The following is an 18,735-nucleotide window of genomic DNA, read 5'->3' as shown; positions in this document are numbered from 1 at the left end:
ACAACAAAGGAAGTTAAGAACCAGAGTTTCAATCTTCACTATGAATTTTCCATCTTGTGTCAGTTAAAAATGTTATTTTATATCATTTTTATGTGAATAATATTTTATTCCCAACGTGCACTGGAAAAAAAAAATGTATGTATGTATCTATGCCATGCAGACAGATATCAGTCTGGAAAGAGACTCTAAAGATTATTATTGCAAGTGTTATTATTCTGGACTCTGGAACATGTTAAAAAAGATTATTCCCTTTGTAAGAGAGTTCTGGACTTCTGTTACAGCTACAGATTAAGATGAAAACGTACAGCAAGATAACATGTAAAAGAATATATGGTTCTTCCACAAACATCATCAACCTTTCTGTAGTTGTGTTTAATATTTAACAATGTAATTGGGCAAACATTTCATAATTTCTGTATCTTGTGTTCTAGTGATTAGGCAAAACTATCTCTGAAAACTCTCTAAAATATCTCTATTATATTCAATAGTTTAATTGTAATACACCCAAAATTATCTAAATGTTATCTAAAGTGAAAATCTATCAGCCATGTATTTAGTGTCAATAGTGCGAGAGAGATTAAAACCGCTGGACAGACCATACATGAATGAAAGGAACACCAAACTAAAGACTTGGCACAACTCATTGCGGTTTTTGTTTGTTGTTTTTTAAGGACTGTCTATTTCTTTGCTTTATTTCATACCACATACCATGTCATCCAGATTTGAGTTCTATTGAACTACATATATTTGTGTGTACTTTTGGTCTATAACAAAATGCTGATGAAGACGAGGTAGAAGATATAAAGACAGAGAACAAAATATGCAAATATCACAGCAGGCATGAGAATATCTACTATCCTTACGTAGAGAATTACTTCCCCATGCACTACCTTTCATTACCTGGGTTATATCGAACACCTCAAACAGTAAAGTTATATCACACAGCAGTAGGTTTACATATTGTACACAAAGACCATTCCCATTATTTATGATTTGGGAAGTTAAAATATTTATACCTTTCTAGAAGAACAAGTTATTCTTCGAAATAATGTTCAAGACACGCAGTATCATAGTAAAATATTAGGTATTATTTACAAATAATTTCTTATCATTCCAGATTTAAATAAAATACATGACTTTGTACCTAGGCAGCAGTTTAAAAACAACATTCAAAAGATGCATGAATTAGTTATTCATAAAAAGCCTCATTTTCTATAACTCTTCTATAAAGCTTCAATCAGGCCACAGAAAGGGCATCCGAGTAGTGTGACCCAATAGTCTGAAACTCTTAGAAGCCATAACACTTGTTTTGAAACAAATGACTTCTCAAGCTGGAGCAGTTCTGCTATCAATCACCAACAAGTTAATTCTACATAATAAGGCTGGTTTGGATGCAGACTGATACATTGTGAAATGCTGTATCTAAAATTGATTAGAACAGCACTCAAAATGAATGCAGCCCTCCAAATCACTTCTTTGCTCAGAAACATTAATCTCAATTATAAGGAGAGCTTCATAATGGTAATGCTTGGTATGAAAAAAAAGTATTAAATAAATCAGGGTTTATAAGACATAGCAATTAATCAGTTTTAGAACTAAAAAAAGAAAGCTTTTTAAAGTGCACATTTCTACTGTAAAGCCTTTGTAACTTCCAAAACTCTGAAGATTTATTTTTCAAAAACTGTGTAACTGACAAGGTAGAACCCATCTTAACTATGGGCTTTTAAATAAAAGGTTACTGAAAATTGGAAACCTTTATACATTAACACTACATTTTAATATGATACAGTTCATTGATCCTATATTTGTACAACTTGTCACTCATACTGAAAGTAAAGGAAAGTGCCATAAAAGAACTCCCCCAGTTCAATGAGTTATTTGGGGAAGGGAGAAATTTCTTGCAGCCAACCAAAGTCTTCATGATAATAAAGCAGAATCCTATTTGATAAACAGGGTTCAATTGAATAAACTAGCAGAAAGACTAATTGCAGTGGGCTAAAATGGCAAATTCGCAATCTATATCTGTTAAAATAGCAAAGTGGTTAGAAGCGTTCACATACAAGAAAACAGGTAGTAAAGTAATAAAAGTAAAATAAGCTTCTAAAATATATGGTATTCCTAATTCTATTTTCTGTGCTCAAATTTAACATGTCTATTTCATGCACAGTAGTTCAAACATGGTCTTTTCAAACTGATCAAGCAAAATACAATATATTTGTGCATAACAAGATATCCCAAGAGAAAAGTATTTGGAAGAGATTTTCCTTTTAGATTTTTTTCATTCCTACCGTATATTTAAACAGGGATATGTATTTTCTACAAGTTAGAATTTTGTATGTCAGCATTAACTTCAGTAAATTCAATATCACCTTAGAATACAAGATACTTCTGTCCCAAAGTTTTACCATAAGTTATTTACATTTTCTTTCAGGTCTACATAGCAGAATGCAGTTTTGTATACATGGTCTGATCCCACAAGGTGCTGAGCACTCGCAGTTCCTACTGGGCCTAATCCAAAGTCCATGGAAGTTTTTTCCTTCACTTTCATGGGTTTTGGATAAGGCTCATTGATTTCAATGCAGTTGACAGTGCTCAGCACCTTACAGAACTGGAACTATATAGTTTGTTAACTGTTATATTTCTAGGAGATGAAGACAACAATGTAATGAACTTCAACTTTGTCAAAATTTCCTTTTCTAGTATTTGTATGGTTTATCTTCCATAAAAAAAAAAATGTCATTTGCATCTTTAAATCCATTTTCTTTTGGTATATCCTACCAGCTTGGCTGTTAGTGTATAGAATAATTACTCCTGAATCAAAAGGGGTTTAACTGAAGTACCAGTTTTAACTTACTAACTGGATTATGAATGTTGCTCTGTAGTTTTCCCCTTCCCACTACATTTTAAACAAAAGGATTTGTTTTTGATTGAAACACTATTTGACCATCCTATATCTTTCAGTTTTTACACATGTAAAATTAGTTCACTTCTATTTATTAGTCAGTCAAACATAAACACACACACACACACACACACACACACACACACACAGTACCCTGTCTTCTAGTTTATGAGAGTAAATAAGTAATGTAACAAGTCCAGAGTGACCACAAAAAAAAAAAAAAAAAAAGAAGAAGAAACCCATACAGCAGTGTAATATAACATAATTTGAAAAATAATGTTTAGACAACTTTAACATTTTTATTTTATATAATCAACAGTCCCTTATAAGGTCTAAAGAGTGTATATTTTTTCCTGTTTTGTATTTACATGCAAAGTACATTTTGGTATAGAACATATGTATAGAAATTCTTCCACAATCATTTGTAATCCTGAATATCAGTTTTTTGTTCAGTTTTGTTTGTGTGGGTTTTTTTTTGTTTGTTTGTTTGTAGGGGGAATTATAGTTGTTTATTGTATTTTTCTTCAAGGAACGTGCACAAGATATAATTTGCAGTTTTAAGTTCTTATTAGTTATCTTATAGAGGTATCATGTTTACATTTAAATTTGTGCTTTGAAACTCGACATTGGAATTTACCTATGCATAGAATTTTTTTAAAACTGTTAAATATAGTTAAGGCAAAACATCTGCATCTAGAAGCAAAACAAGCAATATACTGGCTATCATATAAAGAAGGATAACAATTTGTAAAGTTAAAGAATTTCTAATGTCAAACAGGTTTATCACATTTAGTGAGTACAGATGCAGGCTATTTCACTATTCTCACATTAAAAACGGCTTTGAATCTAAATATAAACAAATTTGAAAGAACCTTGAACTGCTGAAGACCACAGAGTAATAACTGATATTAGAATTTAAGATTGTAGGTCCACATACAGGCTATTTTTGGTGTATTTTAATATGGTAAATTACTTGGTTATGAAGTGAAGTTTACAATATAAAACTTTTTAAGCACACAAACCACAGGCACTGACATGATTGACCATATCAAGCACAGTATTCTTCTAAGAAAAAAAACAAAAATACAGGAAATTTAAATAATATTATCCGATCAAAACAACCAAAACGCCAGCAACTTGAAATCTGTTTCAGTCGCTACATATTTTACATTTTCTTTGCAATTTATTGAACACAAGTAAAAAGAATATTCCTGCCTGTTCTCTTTTTTTCCCTTCTTTAAAGTAACAGAAAGAACAGGTAAAACCTGAACATATTTCTATTTCCAGAGTGTATAGACCACCCAATGGAGTCTGCCACCGCCTACGAACGTTTGACAAATACATTGTCAGAAGATAAGAAATATAGTGCTATGGATAAAGACAATCTTAAGCATACAGATCAGAGATAACATGGACCATGTTAAAATCTACCACAAGTCAAACCAGGGCAACCTTTCACACTTCAACTTCCAGGACTCTTACAAAAATAAAAGTCCGCACACTTGCATTTTATCTTCCAAGTCTAATGAAGTGACTCGAGAAAACAAATGAAACTGCTGTGGTAGCAGATGTCTCTGCACTAGATCTACACTCGAATGCCATAAGGGGCAAGCCCGCACCTTTGCTAGAGTACGAAGTGTAGGTTTGGGATAAGTAGCGCGTGTACGCTTACTGACTGCATCGTTTCTGCAAGGACTGCGAGACTCACGTTTGGAAACCGCAGCAGCACCACGCAAGCGGAGAGCATCGCCAGCGGGGAGAAGCGCGAGCTCTCCGCAAAAACTCCGCTCATTTGCTCGGCGCGTTTCCTCCTCTCGCGGTCCCCGTGTCCGTCCCCTCCTCACAGTGGGGTATTTGGCGGGGAACCAAACAGCAGCTGCCAGCAGCCCAAGTTCCCCTCAGAGGAGGGGATGCTGGAGACGGGGGCAGGAGAGAGGGGAAGAGCGTGCCACACACTCCCAACACACCGGCTCACTCCGCTTGCCGCCTCCGGGAGGGGAAGGACACAGTCCCGCTGTAAGCGAGTCTTTCCGCCTCCCCGGGCTCCCGGCACCCTCCTCCGCTCGCGGCGCCAGCGCCCCCCCCCCCCCCGCTAGCTCCCCCACAGCCACTCGCCAGCCGGCCACGAGGACCGGCACAGAGAGCAGCGCTCCACTTACCCAGGGCTGCCAAGCTCGCTCCGGCTCGTCTCCTGCTCTCAGGAGCCCAGCAGCGGCGCTCGGGAAGGCACCGCGCACCCAGCGCTTGGCCAAAACCGGGCGGGGGAGGGGAAGGCAGAAAAGAAAGGAAAAGTGTTACAAGTTCCTTCCCGTGCCCGCCGCTGCACCCTGCCAGCGGCCGCGGGGCGGGGGGAGAAACGCGCCGCGCCCAGGAGTTCACTTTCTCCCTCTCCCCCGCCTCCCCCAGTCCCCTCTGGCTCCGTCCTCCCCGGCTGACAGGGCTGACGAGTTGCCTTCCGCTCTCCGGAGAAGGGGAGGACGCTACAATAACGTGCCCGGGACCAGCAGCCGCCGCCGCCGCCGCCGCCGCCCGGGAGGACGTAATCGTGCGCGGACAGCGGGAACACCCCGAAGGGAGCCTGGGCTCAGCAGCAGCAGCAGCAGCCCCAGCCCCAGCCCCAGCCCCCCCCCGCGCCCGCCCGCCCGCCCGCGAGAGGAGCCTACCATGCGCCGCCCCAGCGCGGAGCAGGGGGAGGGGGCGAGATCCGCTCCCCAGCGCAGGGCGACGGGGACCCGCCTGAGCATTTATAATCCCCAGCGCCTCCGCTCCAGCGCCCGCCGAGTGGACGGTGGCTTCCCTCGGCTCCCCTTTCCGCAAAGATGTCCCCTTGGCTGCGTTTCCCTGCCAGCTGGGATTTGCTGGACTGAACCACCTTTGCCTTCTTCCCCGCCGCTGCCCCCTGCCTCGGTTAATGTAAAATACCGAGGCTCCCATGCTGTGACCAATCAGTACATCTACTACTAGTGCAATGATTTAGGGGTCATCCATGAATAACACTTCACGCTGATGAATGGCTCTTTGCAGCTTTCTGCCCTGATGAGGGTGTCTGCACGCTACTGATTGCAAACACTAATGAACTTACAGCCTCATGATATATTCTCTCAGACCAGCGCCAGGAGAGCGGGTTTTTATTGGGGGGAAGGGGGCTGGTTGATTGATTTTTCCATGGGGAGGGGGATAATGGTGATAAATAACGCCATTTTTACCCCAGTGCATGCACGTCATCAATGTACTCAAAACCTCGGATAGTCTTAGAAAATACTTTTCTTGCTGTTTCAGAGGTTGGGCATATTAGGTCAGCTGAGTGCCTAGATAAGGTGGGAGCGAGCAAGAGACTGTCTTGGAAGATTGATGCGGAAGCAGAGGGGTATAATTAAGGCTTCACAAACCCAGCAGCCGGACCCCATTTAAAATAGCTCATGAGAGTGACCTGCGATGTTTATGAACAACCCGCTGTCTGAAGCGTGCACCTTGTGATAAGCCTGAAGTCTTTGTACCCATAAGTAAAACACTCTCCTACATATTTTAGCTGTGCGATAGTACAGCTGAAGTATTTGTTCTGTGGCCTTACTTGAAGATTTTTCGAAAGTAGACTTAGAAGAATATCAACAAAGGCCAACACTGAGAGTGACCTGATTGTAATTTATGAGGTTTCTTTTTAAAATAAATTTCCCCCCAACCATACATATATGTACACATACACAGGGGCAGAGAGAGACTCCTGTTTATTTTTCTTCCTCCTTCTCTCACTCTCCTTTTCCAGCAATCTCCCCCCTGACCAACCGGCAAAAAAAGTAGATAGCAGCCAGTCAGTAGTGGACTGTATACAAAGTATCCACCTGTAACACAGTCATTAATGCATTTTAACATTAATCTTCACATTAATATTCCTGAATATCCTGGCCCTGGCCCTCCTCTAAAACAGAGAAATAACCATAATTCCTCTTTTTACGTCTTTCATTTTAGGCTTAAAGAAGTTTTACACACCAACTATGAACGTTCACAAATGTTCATGAAATTAGCAGTGTTTTAAACATTTAGCTGCCAGAGCTATCTGCCACGGTATGCTGATTTTACAATCTCAGATATATTTGTCATCTTTCCGACTCAATAATGGAAACACCACTATATAATCCAAAAAGTTTCTTAGTAAATTCCCAAGATATGCAACTACTTGGAAATACCATGTAATCGAGGAAATTATATCACAGATGTTATTGACAAGCATGGTTAGTGTTACCTATGATCCACTCAACAATTCTTTCTTTTCTATGGTGTTTTACCCATTTGTCTCCTATTGCTTTTAACGAGCATTTATACTGTGGAGGGTTCAATCTGGGAAGCAATGCATCTGGACATCTAAACTGATTCCTCAGTGATGTACGAGCAACGAGAGCCACATCTGTAAATTACAGTGTGTACCTCATAAAAGAACAATCATCCTGCATTATTAAACATTTTTACAGCATGTATAATAGACAAGCGTAATTATAATATTTAATATATAGGAAATACTGTGGCTATTTTATAATATAAACAATTTATTTTCGCTACAAAGTTAAAATATTACAGGTTAATTGTTTCTAAATCCCTACACATAGTTTAGATTACGTTTCTGACGGCGCTAAAAATAAACCAGTGGGACAGAATTGTATACTATCCTGGCTCCAGTGGTGTTACTTAAATGATGGGAATTTCGGTTCAAAAAGCAGGAAATATAAATACATCTCAAGAAACAGTTTGAAAGTTTTCTTTACACCACACCTAGATTTGCTCATTTTAACACTTATAATAAAATGAAGTACACAGACAAAGATAGAGTTATATACAGTATTAACTTGCTTTGCGATTAAAATCTGCTACACACATTCTGAGCTCCTAGTAGGAAAGCAATCAAATGTGAAAATGTTAATTATATTACATTAACTTTATATCAAAATATATTTAGCTAGATAAACGTGAATATTCTTGACTTAATACCAGACATCATAAATACATCTATGTAGTATAAACAACAGCAATGACTGTTAAATTTAAAAACAACTTTTACAGCGAGGGCTTTGGCATAATTTTTCTTTTTGACTTATGTTGTTCTAATGTAAAATGAAAAATGAGATGTTATAAAGCTGTCAATATTCAAAATGCTTTCTTAAGGGTGATAAGGCATTGGCTCTAATTTAGCCAAATCTCATGATATACCAAGATGAACTTTCTGTCATCTCCAAAAACAGTGAATTAAGATTTTCCTGCGTTATATACAGAGATTATAAGCCTTTTTCCTCATTCAAAGCTCAATAGGATGAACTACTGTCAAATGCTTGTCTGCATTTCTGAAGTCCATCGTACATTATTTTTAGTACTCTAACTTTACTGAGGTAGTATTATTAGGCTTACAAAGTTTAATTACATTTCAGCCTTCAGAGTTTAAACTAATTTTAAAAGTGTAAAGTCACATTTGTTTTAAATCTCTGAAGGCTAGTATCTTTCTAAAGACTGTCATTAAATGTGGCTTAACTTGCTAAAAATCACCGTCTAGACTTTTAAAAAAATGTCATAGAAGCAGCAGCTCCACGGTTTTAGGATGCTAGTAAGCTTGTATTTTCTAGCGCCAGAACAAAAGAATATGCATTCCTTATATGAATTAAATAGAGAGACTTTTTTATGTGACGATCAGTAAATCTTGCTTTCTCCTTTGAGTCTAGGTGTTACTGAAGGAAGAGAGCAGAATGTACTCTAACTCAAGACATACTGGCTCCTGCACTAATTACCAATAAAACGAGAAGATGAGGTAAATTCAAGATGTCGTTATGTACTTCCCAAACTTGTTAAGTTCCTCTAATGTGTTCTTTTGGAGGTGTACGTTATCACAGTCTTTATGTACTGGAGAATGGCACAGTTCTTGGAAACGCTTGCTGTCCCTAAGACTATATACCCTTTCAGGATATGCAAGTGTCTGAATAGAAAATATCGCAACCCCCTTTCGCTGTCAAATACCACTGAAATGCAGCTTATACCGGAGGAAATTGATTCCAACAACCAATTTTGCTTTTGGGGTACGCATCAAAATGTGGTTATGGACAGTTAGATAAGAGATTGCCTATATGGGATCTCAATAGCTAGCGTTGTGCATTACTGTGGATAAGGATAAAGCATTAAAAAAATGCTTGTTTCGGCTGCTCAATCTTGTTGGCTGACCATAATGTGACAGTTACTATTCCCATTTGTTCTTTCGTACAATTAGCTTCATGGTTTTTGTCCCTGTACAGGATCAGAGAGGGACTGACTTAACAGCTACTTAGTATTTCCTTTCGAAAATACAGCAGAGTTGTCTCATTTCTCCTGTGCATGTTTTACACGCATGTCAAAGCATTCCTGTAGGTCATCAGGGTCTCAGGTTTCACAAAGGCTCTAAAAAGATAACCTCTGGACTTCATAATTGTACTTTACTGTTATTACATTTGTCCAAGCACATTGTAGAAATGACTATTTGTGGCTCTGCCTAACTTAACTGGGTATAGGTGTACACTGTGACTAACCCCAGCAAGCCTTGCAGCTGGAAAGCTTTCTCAGTGTGTGAAGGTGTTGAAGCAAACTGTCCTGGGGGATGCATGCATGAATCTGGACAAAACACATGTTTGGACTAAATCTGAGATTCAAAACCAAACCATGATAAATTGATAACTCTTATAACTAAATTAGTAAATATCATACCTTCTTCTTTGGGTAGAATAAAACTTCCTGAAAATCATATGGACTGGACAGCTAACAGTACCGAAGGGAATCCAAATTTTAGTAATTTGTCAATATTAAATTAAAAGCACTGTGCAAGTATTAGTTAGTATGGAGATGGGGGGAGAATAAGCTAAAAGCTAAAACACCAACAGGAACATCTCAGATATTTCTATTAGCATGTTTTACTGCCAGAAATAAGTCATGACATTTATTTTCCTCTGCTGTTAAATTGTGGTAAAATTGTAAAACAAATATTCTAATCTGATCACTGACAAAGCCATAAAATGAAATGGCTGTCTGCAGAGAGAAATATGTCTTAATTACCTTAATTAAGGCAAGATAGGACCCTACATACATTCATTTTGGAGCCACCTAATGTACTGATTATCACACAAATCAACCTTTAAATGCAGGTCATGCTTTTCTATTACATTAGTTTGTAGATAAACCACTGCTATAGTGAGGTTGAGCTCTAGTGAAAATGATGTTTTCACTGAACATTACTGCTGACCCTCTTTACTGTATTCTCAAAGAAGAACCCGAAACAGTCTGCATATAATTTGGAATACAAAAAATGGGACTTTCCCATATTGTTACTACTTCACTTCCAGCTATTGATTGAGGTAATTTTATGGTTTTATAAACAACCACATAATCATTTCCTAATCATAATTAGTAGCCATCACAAAGAGCCTTTGTAGTCTTCCTTGGGCATTAGTTACACAATTCTGTGAGAAATTTAAGGGGCATGCTGACTGATACAACAGTCTTCCAGAACATGAGATACTATCAGATAACTACTCTCAATCCTTATTGACAAGAATGTATATAGTTTTTAGAGTCAGAAGTCAATATACAGATCTCTTATAGAACTATCCAGTTTCCCATAGCATACATCAAATTTATGCAGAATTTATGATTATCTATTGTTTTTCCCTGTAGAAAGATTAACTTCTGTTATAAATAAGGTGCATACCGATCAAGTTTTTTAAGTTTCTTGATGGTGTTTCCCCTTCTTTGATTGGAACATGTTTGAAAAAAATCTAATGATCATTACAACAATCCCACTATTAACTGTTCAAACACAGCTTAATTTCACAGGAAAATATATTTTAAAAAGATTTAAGGTAATGGAGAAAAGCAATAAGGAAACCAAAGTTCTCTCAATAAAACATAAAAAGAAAAGGAGTACTTGTGGCACCTTAGAGACTAACAAATTTATTTGAGCATAGCTTATGCTCAAATAAATTTGCTAATCTCTAAGGTGCCACAAGTACTCCTTTTCTTTTTGCGGAATCAGACTAACACAGCTGCTACTCTGAAACCTGTCAATAAAACATCACTAATAAACTAAGTCTGAAAAACAGCCTAACTAATTAAAAACTCTGAAGGAACATGATGAGTTGCTATTAAATTTTGATACATTGGATGTTAATTGCTTTTTATATGTTGTGAAACCTGACAGATAAACTTAACCTGAAATTTTAATAAAATATTAGTTTTCTAAATTTCCTTGGACTGTTGTAAGTAAAGTACATAGTACTCAACATGACTTCTTTCATTTCTAGAAGACAAGAGTTCAACCAGAGTAGTGGCAACAATCTCTGTTTGTTCCTGTCTGCTCAGGGGAACTGTTTCTAATTGATCTGGCATGGAATTTAGTTGGAGTTGTGTATGCTGCAAACTAAGCACAGTCCCTGTATGCTTTGTAAAGTGATCAACATATGGGCCTTATTTGAAACATTTGAGGTTTCAACCATTAACCTCAGCTAAACTGAGTTGTAAATTCAGCTCAAATGTATATAACCTAACGACTGCATAGAGTATGTGCCTATTCCTAATCAATAAAGCTAGTGGCCAATTATATTTTGAAGCTTGATATAAAGCTAAAATGATCTAGGAATGTACATTGTAAAAATAACAACTTAAGTACATTCTACAGATATTTTCAACTGAGGACATTTTTATTTTTGTAAAACAATGAAGTGAAGAGGAAATATGCTCAGAACTATTTCCACATATTATATTTTTAAAAGCACTCTACTGTCATCATAGACATTTAACTAAGGAAGCTCAGCTAAACTAAAAGCAATGTTGTTCGAAGTTCCTACTTATAGAAAAGGTACAGAAAATGATTCATTTACTATCATTCCTTTAGCGAAAGCATCAATCATCAATTTTAACCCCAAAATTCTAAAGATTGATGCCTATTTCTAAATATTAAATGTATAGCTATGCTCTGTTATAGTTAATACCACTAAGTTATGAATGCTGATGGCCTTCTAGCGCAGCCTTAAATTGCCTTGAAAAGATACAGTTTCTTTAATTAAAAAAGCTGCACTGAACTAATCCCTCTAGCTGCAAAAAGAAAAGTTTTAAGCAATCTCTTTCTGCTCTGGGAGAGAAAAGCAGACAATACCATAACAGATCAGAAACATAAGCTATAGTGTGCAGCCAGGAGCACAGCAGGGAACTGAATACTGCTCCGACTGTGTCATTTTTTAATCCCCCATCCCAGTTTTCCCTGTCTGACCTCATGCTGAGATGAAGTTATCACAGAAGACAGCTTTACTCTCACCAATGAATCCAACCCTGGATCTGTATTATCCTCAGCAGATCAAAACACTGCTTTCATCAAATAGCATTATCTGCATAAAAGGCATGCAATTGCCTGATAATTTCACCCAAACTATGCTATTCATTTAAAGGACAAGGAGAGAAATGTAATTCAATCCTCCCCTGCACCCATGGAAAAGCTAACCTATACTTCACTCATGGGAACTTTTCTTCTTTTAACACAAGATCCCAAGAAGAGCGCCATTAAAAGTCCCCCTAGTTTGCGATTAATTGTTGAAGCACCTCTGTGCAGCTTAAGTGACAAAAGTATAAACTATGCAGAAAACTGGCAATGAAAATTCACAAAGGTTGCTATAGCCATTATACTGATTCCATTAGCCATGCTTCTACTAAACCTAATAATCAAATCACATATGGCATAATTTTAGAAGCCTAAAAATAAGCACCAGCTAAAGATATTTGCAGGAGAAAGTGAATGGTATGGCCTTCCATATAAATAGAAATGTTAGTTCTTATCACTTATTTATCTTGGAAATGATGCACCATAAGATCCAGAAATGTAATTATAGATATATATCTCATATATAACATATATGCATAAATATTAAGAACACAATAGTTTTTTGTCTTTTAGAAATGGAAGCATATGATGGTGTGATGCAAAGATTTTACTGGCATACATTACAAGTGGAATGAGTTAGATAGGTTATTCCAAAAGAATGGTAATACAACTGCTATGTATTCTTACACATTCTACAGAAAAATGAAAGATTTTTTTGAAGTATTATTTTTCATATCCCTCTGGCTCTGAATCATGGCTAGCTTAGTAGTATGTTTCTCCCACTTCAGGCCTCTAAGGCAAAGAAAAATGATAACTAATGCATTTTAGAAACTTCTAAAAAAAATCCTAAATCATTTTTCCATACGTATTTGTGTCACAGTATAAATGTCCACTTTGCTGTGACGTACTGAGGCTAGAAATATGTTTCTTACTTTATTGGCAATGAGGTCCCTGTTTTACAAATGGTATTAATCTCAGAAATGTACAAAGCTAGAAGCAAATGCTTTGTTGTGTGGTCAGGATAGGAACCTCCAATCCCTCTGCAATGGTATAACGCTTTTCTTATGTCATGAGGCTGTGAACATTAAACCAGTCACTCATTCTGGACTGAATATTTCCTATCCTATGACCTCAAATCAATTAATTCTTTAAATGATGTTTGGGGTGAATAAGAAAACGTTTTTCTGGCCAGGCTTTGGGGTTTGTTTTTTTTTAACTGGCAGTTCTTTGAAGTTGCTCAGAGGATTGGAATGCTAGAAGTAGTCTCAGAGGAGGTAGATTAGTGAGCATAGTGCAGGTGAGGCACTCCAAGATGCATGATAAAATTATCACATGGATACAACACTACATAGGTGTGTGTGTGTGTGTGTGTTACACACTCTAATACATAAAATCAGATGTTACAAAACTCCAATTGATCCCAAATGCCTTTGTGTTTTCTCAGCCTGAGGGTAGCCTGTATTACTTGCCCCTATTTTATAAAAGTTTTGGATGTTCCCCATAATCTTTGAAAAATCAGTGTAGACACACACAAACACAAATGAACACCACTTCCCCCCCCAAGGCATTTCTTACTTTGTAAGGAAAACTTCTTTCACCTATATTAAACTGTGGGACAATTCAAGTAAGCTCAATAGGAGCTGGAACTCTGTTTCTAAACAGTATTTCACTGTAGATTGTAATGGGTTTCTATTATAATGGAAGATAGCTCCTTATTGAATGACATCATTTGTTTTTACAAGATATACTGATATGCTAGGGCAATCAGACCAAGTTGTGTGTGTCAAGGAAATAGCATTACTAAGGGTTATTAAAATTCCCATATGAGTGACACATTATGTTCATGTTAATATCCTAATGTGTGGTACTCAACATATTGTTAATGATTTAGGACCCCATGCTTCCCTTCCATTTATGAAGGGGAGGGTAGCAGACCCATCTGGGGATGGGGGAGAATACAGAAGAAGGAAACTGCCAGTTCAGCAGCATGCTCCCCCTTCTCCCAGACTTCGAATAGACTCCCCCACTAGTACTTTGTAGGGCTGGAGATCTGTGGAGTGTTTGGAGCAGAGCTCAACACAGGCAGAGGAGGAGTCAATGGCTAAATCATTCTGCCCTTTGACAAGGAATAAGAGTGTATATTAGCACCTGTGTTACTGCTGTATGAAACAGTAGTAACTGGGACTTTGTATATGCACTCTCCACTCTGAGGAGAGCTGGTTCAGGGCATCTTGCCAATGGCAGGGAAAGAAAGGAGGGTTAGAGCCTGGGTTCTCAACCCTTTTTCTTTCTGAGCCCTCCCAACATGCTATAAAAACTCTACAGCCCAGCTGTGCCACAACAATTGTTCTTCTGCACATGGGGGTGGGTATCATAGGCTGGGGAGGCTGAGCCTCCCCAAACAGCCTGCTGTGGCCCTCCCCATGCTCCACCCCCAGGAGTTCTTGTGAGTTCCCGCTCTTTCGTGGCCCAGGCTGAGGCTGGGTTGGGTCTGGATGACCTGCCTCCAGGACTTGGGGAGGCTAGAGCAGGTGCCTGCCTGGCACTCTGGTCAGGGGCGCTGCAGTGGCGCTGCCTGCCCGGTGCTCCGGGGCTGGAGTTGGGGTCGCTGTGGCGTAGGGTGACCAGATAGCAAATGTGAAAAATTGGGACAAGAGGTGGAGGGTAGTAGGCGCCTATATAAGAAAAAGCCCTGAATATCAGGACTTTCCCTATAAAATCGGGACATCAGGTCACCCAACTGTGGAGGCACCACCCACCCCACACTCTGGGCTGGGGTCAGGGGTGCTGCCGCTGTGCCGCCCACCGGGGCTGCAGTCGGGGTGCTGGTCTAGGGTTGGGGGGCCAGCAGCTGTGGTGGGGCTCTGCAGCTCTGGGCTCCAGTAAGGGAGGGGGGCTAGCCCCCCCACCTGCTGGTTCATCCACCGCCCATGTTTCTGCATATAAAACCCAGCGCCGATGTTAGGGAGTAGCAAGGAGGGCAATTGCCTGGGGCCCCACGCTGTAGGGGGCACTACAAAGCTAAGTTGCTCAGGCTTCGGTTTCAGCCTCAGGTGTTGGGGCTCGGGGGCACCAGGCTAAAGTCCAGTGTGGTGGGACTTTGGCTTTCTGCCCTGGACCCTGGCTAGTCTAATGCCAGACATGCTTGGCGGATCCCCTGAAACCTGCTCGTGGTCCACAGGGGGCTCCGGACCCCTGGTTACAGGAGCAGGGGGAACGTTCAGTTCCTCTGTGGAAATGCAGTTTTCCTGCGAAAGCCATTGATTCCAATGACCCAACTTGTACGGAGATATTTCTGCAGAATTTGAGGAAGGAGGGAATGATGCAGCAAAGCACTCTCTGGTTTTCTTCATCTCTAGCACAGAGGTGAGAAGAAATTATATGTAATTTTCCACTCCACCACCAATCTTGAAGCCCTGCTACTCTCCCTCCATTCCCAGCTCCATGCATGAATAACCCTTCCAAAACCAGTTCACCAAGCCACCATTCTTTCTTCATTTAAGTAATTTATTAAAATCAGCTTCTGCTACAACCACAAGTATAAAGTTTGTAATTTAGCCTATGTACACTTGAATAAAATAATTTGTGTAAATTATCCAGGATTTTCCAGTCTGTCCTTTCTGCTGTGTCTACCTTCTAGACTTTACATCCTGGGGGCAGGGACTGTCTTTGTTTTTCTCTGTTGTGTACAGTACCTAGCACATTGTCACTTTGAAATAATAATCCATCCACGTTATTTAAATGGAATTTAAATATTACATTTCAATAGCATATTTCATTTTGTAAGAGCTATTTAAATAAATATCAAGCTGGGTTACAAGACTGAAATTTAGATGTGAACTGCACTGAACTTGAAGATCTTAAATCATTTAGGGCCACATACCTGTTAAAATTTTTTATGCAAAACTTCAACTGACATCAATGGGAATTACATACATGGAAAAATGTGTAGCCTAACTGACAAATTCTGCATTCAAATAAAAAGTTTTAAACAAAGTTCTTTCAATTACCTGCAGTGACCTGAGTTCAGGAGTCTATGGCTTTTGCCTTGCATTCAAATCCATGCAGGTGTATGCGGTGCCCACAGGGAGGAGCTCCCAATGGCTTTACAGGAACTTTGTGCAAATGTAGGAACATGCCCACATGAATCAAGTTGTAGAATCAGAGCTTATGTTTCTGTACTGACAGTAGATAATACCATATACACATGGAAAAAAAAAAGAAGTTGAGCACCTGAGATGAGTTAAAAGAGATGATATCCAGTTACAATGATATTTTTTAAATAAATTTGCTCATCTTGCATACTAACAGCTTAGATTAAAACTGACAGAATTAAAAAAATCCAATTTACTTTTCACCATATATTCATTTTACCTACTGTTTGCACTTTCATTGAGCATTTTACTCTCCTGTATTAAGTAATGTGTATATTATTTCAAGTGATGTCAGAGGACACAAAGCTTTTAGATAGGCATCTTTTTGTTATTTTAGGAATCTATATACATAAAAATGAAACAGACAATGAAAACAAAAACCATCAGTTTCACTATTGGCTTTAATCAGTTCCAATTGCCAGTTTTCAAGCTCCTGCATAATATTGCAACACTTATATTACCAACCTTCCCAGGCAAAGTTTAAATCTGAACATCTGATTCTGCAGAACTCCCACTGACTTCAATGGGATCACAGAACATTGTACTCACTAAATATTTGTTTTTTAAAAAAGAAAATATTGATATTAGGTGTTTTAAATCTAAGTCTGGGGACTAACCAACCAAATACTTTTGCTGTGTATGTGATATCATAGAATTGTGGATTCAGGGCTAAGGATGAAATCTTACACCTTGTCTACACTACAAATGCTTTGCCACTACACTGGCGGAGCCCCCAACTCTAGACACTGAGACCAGGTCTATACTATAAATGTACATTGGTGTAACTACATCACTCAGGGGTGTGAAAAATCCACCCCAGAATGATGAAGTTATACCGACCTAACCCCTGATGTAGACAGGACTATGTCAATGGGAGATAGTCTCCTGTCAACATAGCTCCGCCTCTGGGGGTGGTGGATTAACTACACCAATGAGAGAAGCTCTCCTGTTGGCATAGTAACATCGTCACTGAAGTGCAACAGTGGCGCAGCCAGCTGTGCCGCTGCAGTATTGTAAGCGTAGAACTGCATTGGGTGTGCTGATGGTGTTACTATGCCAACTGAAAAACTCTACCTCTCCAGTGACATTAGCTATGGCATAGACAAAGTAGGTGAAATAATATCTTTTATTGGACCCGACTTCTGTAGATTAAAGTACAAGCTTCTGAGCTGCACACAGCTCTTCCTGAGGTCTGGGGAAGGAAATCAGTGTGCCTGAGCTAAACACAAATTAGGACAGACTGTTAAACATAAGTCACTTAAGTTGAAGCAGGCAATTGCAGGTTATATTGTAAAGAGTTTACAGATGCTGTAGCAGACCATTTAAAATGAAATAAGCAATTACGGGTTAGCAGACAGCGGGTTGAGCTACAAACTGCAAACAAATCAGCTATGTTGACAGAAGCATAGCTGCATCCACACTGGGGTTTTTTTTTGAAGGCATAGCCATGTCATCAAAGGGGTATGAGTTTTTTCACATCCCTGATCCACATAGCTAGGCTGACAAAATATTCTAGTGTAGACCTGGCCCTAGAAACCATTAGGCCCCAATTCAGCAAAGCACTAAAGCCTGTGTGTAAGTGCTTTACTGAATCAGGGTCTAACCCTCTGGCATCTGGTTCTAGGACCACCAGCTTTTCCATTCCCCTTCCCTGAAATAGTGCAAACTTTCATGGGAAGCTCAAAATAGAATTCCAAGAGGATTTTCCTCCTTCCCCCCATTATATTCACAATCTCCCATATAGACTACTCATCAGAATAATGCGGTATTTGGAGATGAATCAAATACTTACAATCAGGCGGTTGTATCCATGTCTTATATTTGACTAGATTGTCTGATGTCTCTCTCTCCACCCAGGGAGAGTTTTTTTTTCCAGGACAATTTGCTTATTTTATTTCCTAGAATTTATCTGAGTATAAAAATAAGATGAATGATCTGGATTTTTTTTTAAATAAGAAACAGGATTAGCTGAGTCTGAAATCATAGATTTCCGCAGTTTTGAATCCTTCCTCCAAGGAAGAAGCTGATTGTCAAAAAAGGCTCATATCGGGGAGACTTGCCACCTTGGTTTCCTTACTCCTGATATTCAGGCTATAATTAATTTTTTTTCCTGATCTTCAAATTTTAGTATTAAATATTTATCTCTCATGCTCACCTCCCCCCATATCCTCCCTGTATTATTGAGTCATGGTGGGAGAAACTGGCTGAGAAAATTGATATCGTATGTCTTCAATTCTCAAGGGCTCATCTAATTATTTTGGGGTATTTTAATGCTCACATAGGTCTTCCAACGATCTCAATATCAGGGG

The 18,735-nt window shown here is 39.0% G+C and overlaps 1 protein-coding gene across 2 annotated transcripts in view; it reads right to left on the bottom strand.

Annotated features, from left to right (window-relative positions):
- The window catches only part of TENM3 (teneurin transmembrane protein 3), a 2,178,135-nt gene that overhangs the window by 632,426 nt on the left and 1,526,974 nt on the right, over nucleotides 1-18,735 (bottom strand). The window contains exon 1 of one of the 2 annotated variants that reach the window (XM_043513543.1): nucleotides 5,062-5,312. The exons of the other annotated variant lie outside the window; for it this stretch is intronic. The gene's annotated coding sequence lies outside the window, so the exon portion shown is untranslated. Of the gene's footprint in view, nucleotides 1-5,061; nucleotides 5,313-18,735 lie in introns of those variants that run through there. 2 annotated transcript variants of the gene reach the window in all.

Source organism: Dermochelys coriacea, chromosome 4, assembly GCF_009764565.3.
Source record: "Dermochelys coriacea isolate rDerCor1 chromosome 4, rDerCor1.pri.v4, whole genome shotgun sequence".
Classification (NCBI taxonomy): domain Eukaryota; kingdom Metazoa; phylum Chordata; order Testudines; family Dermochelyidae; genus Dermochelys; species Dermochelys coriacea.
The sequence above is the reverse complement of the archived record's forward strand: the minus strand, read 5'-3'. Positions and strand labels throughout refer to the sequence as shown.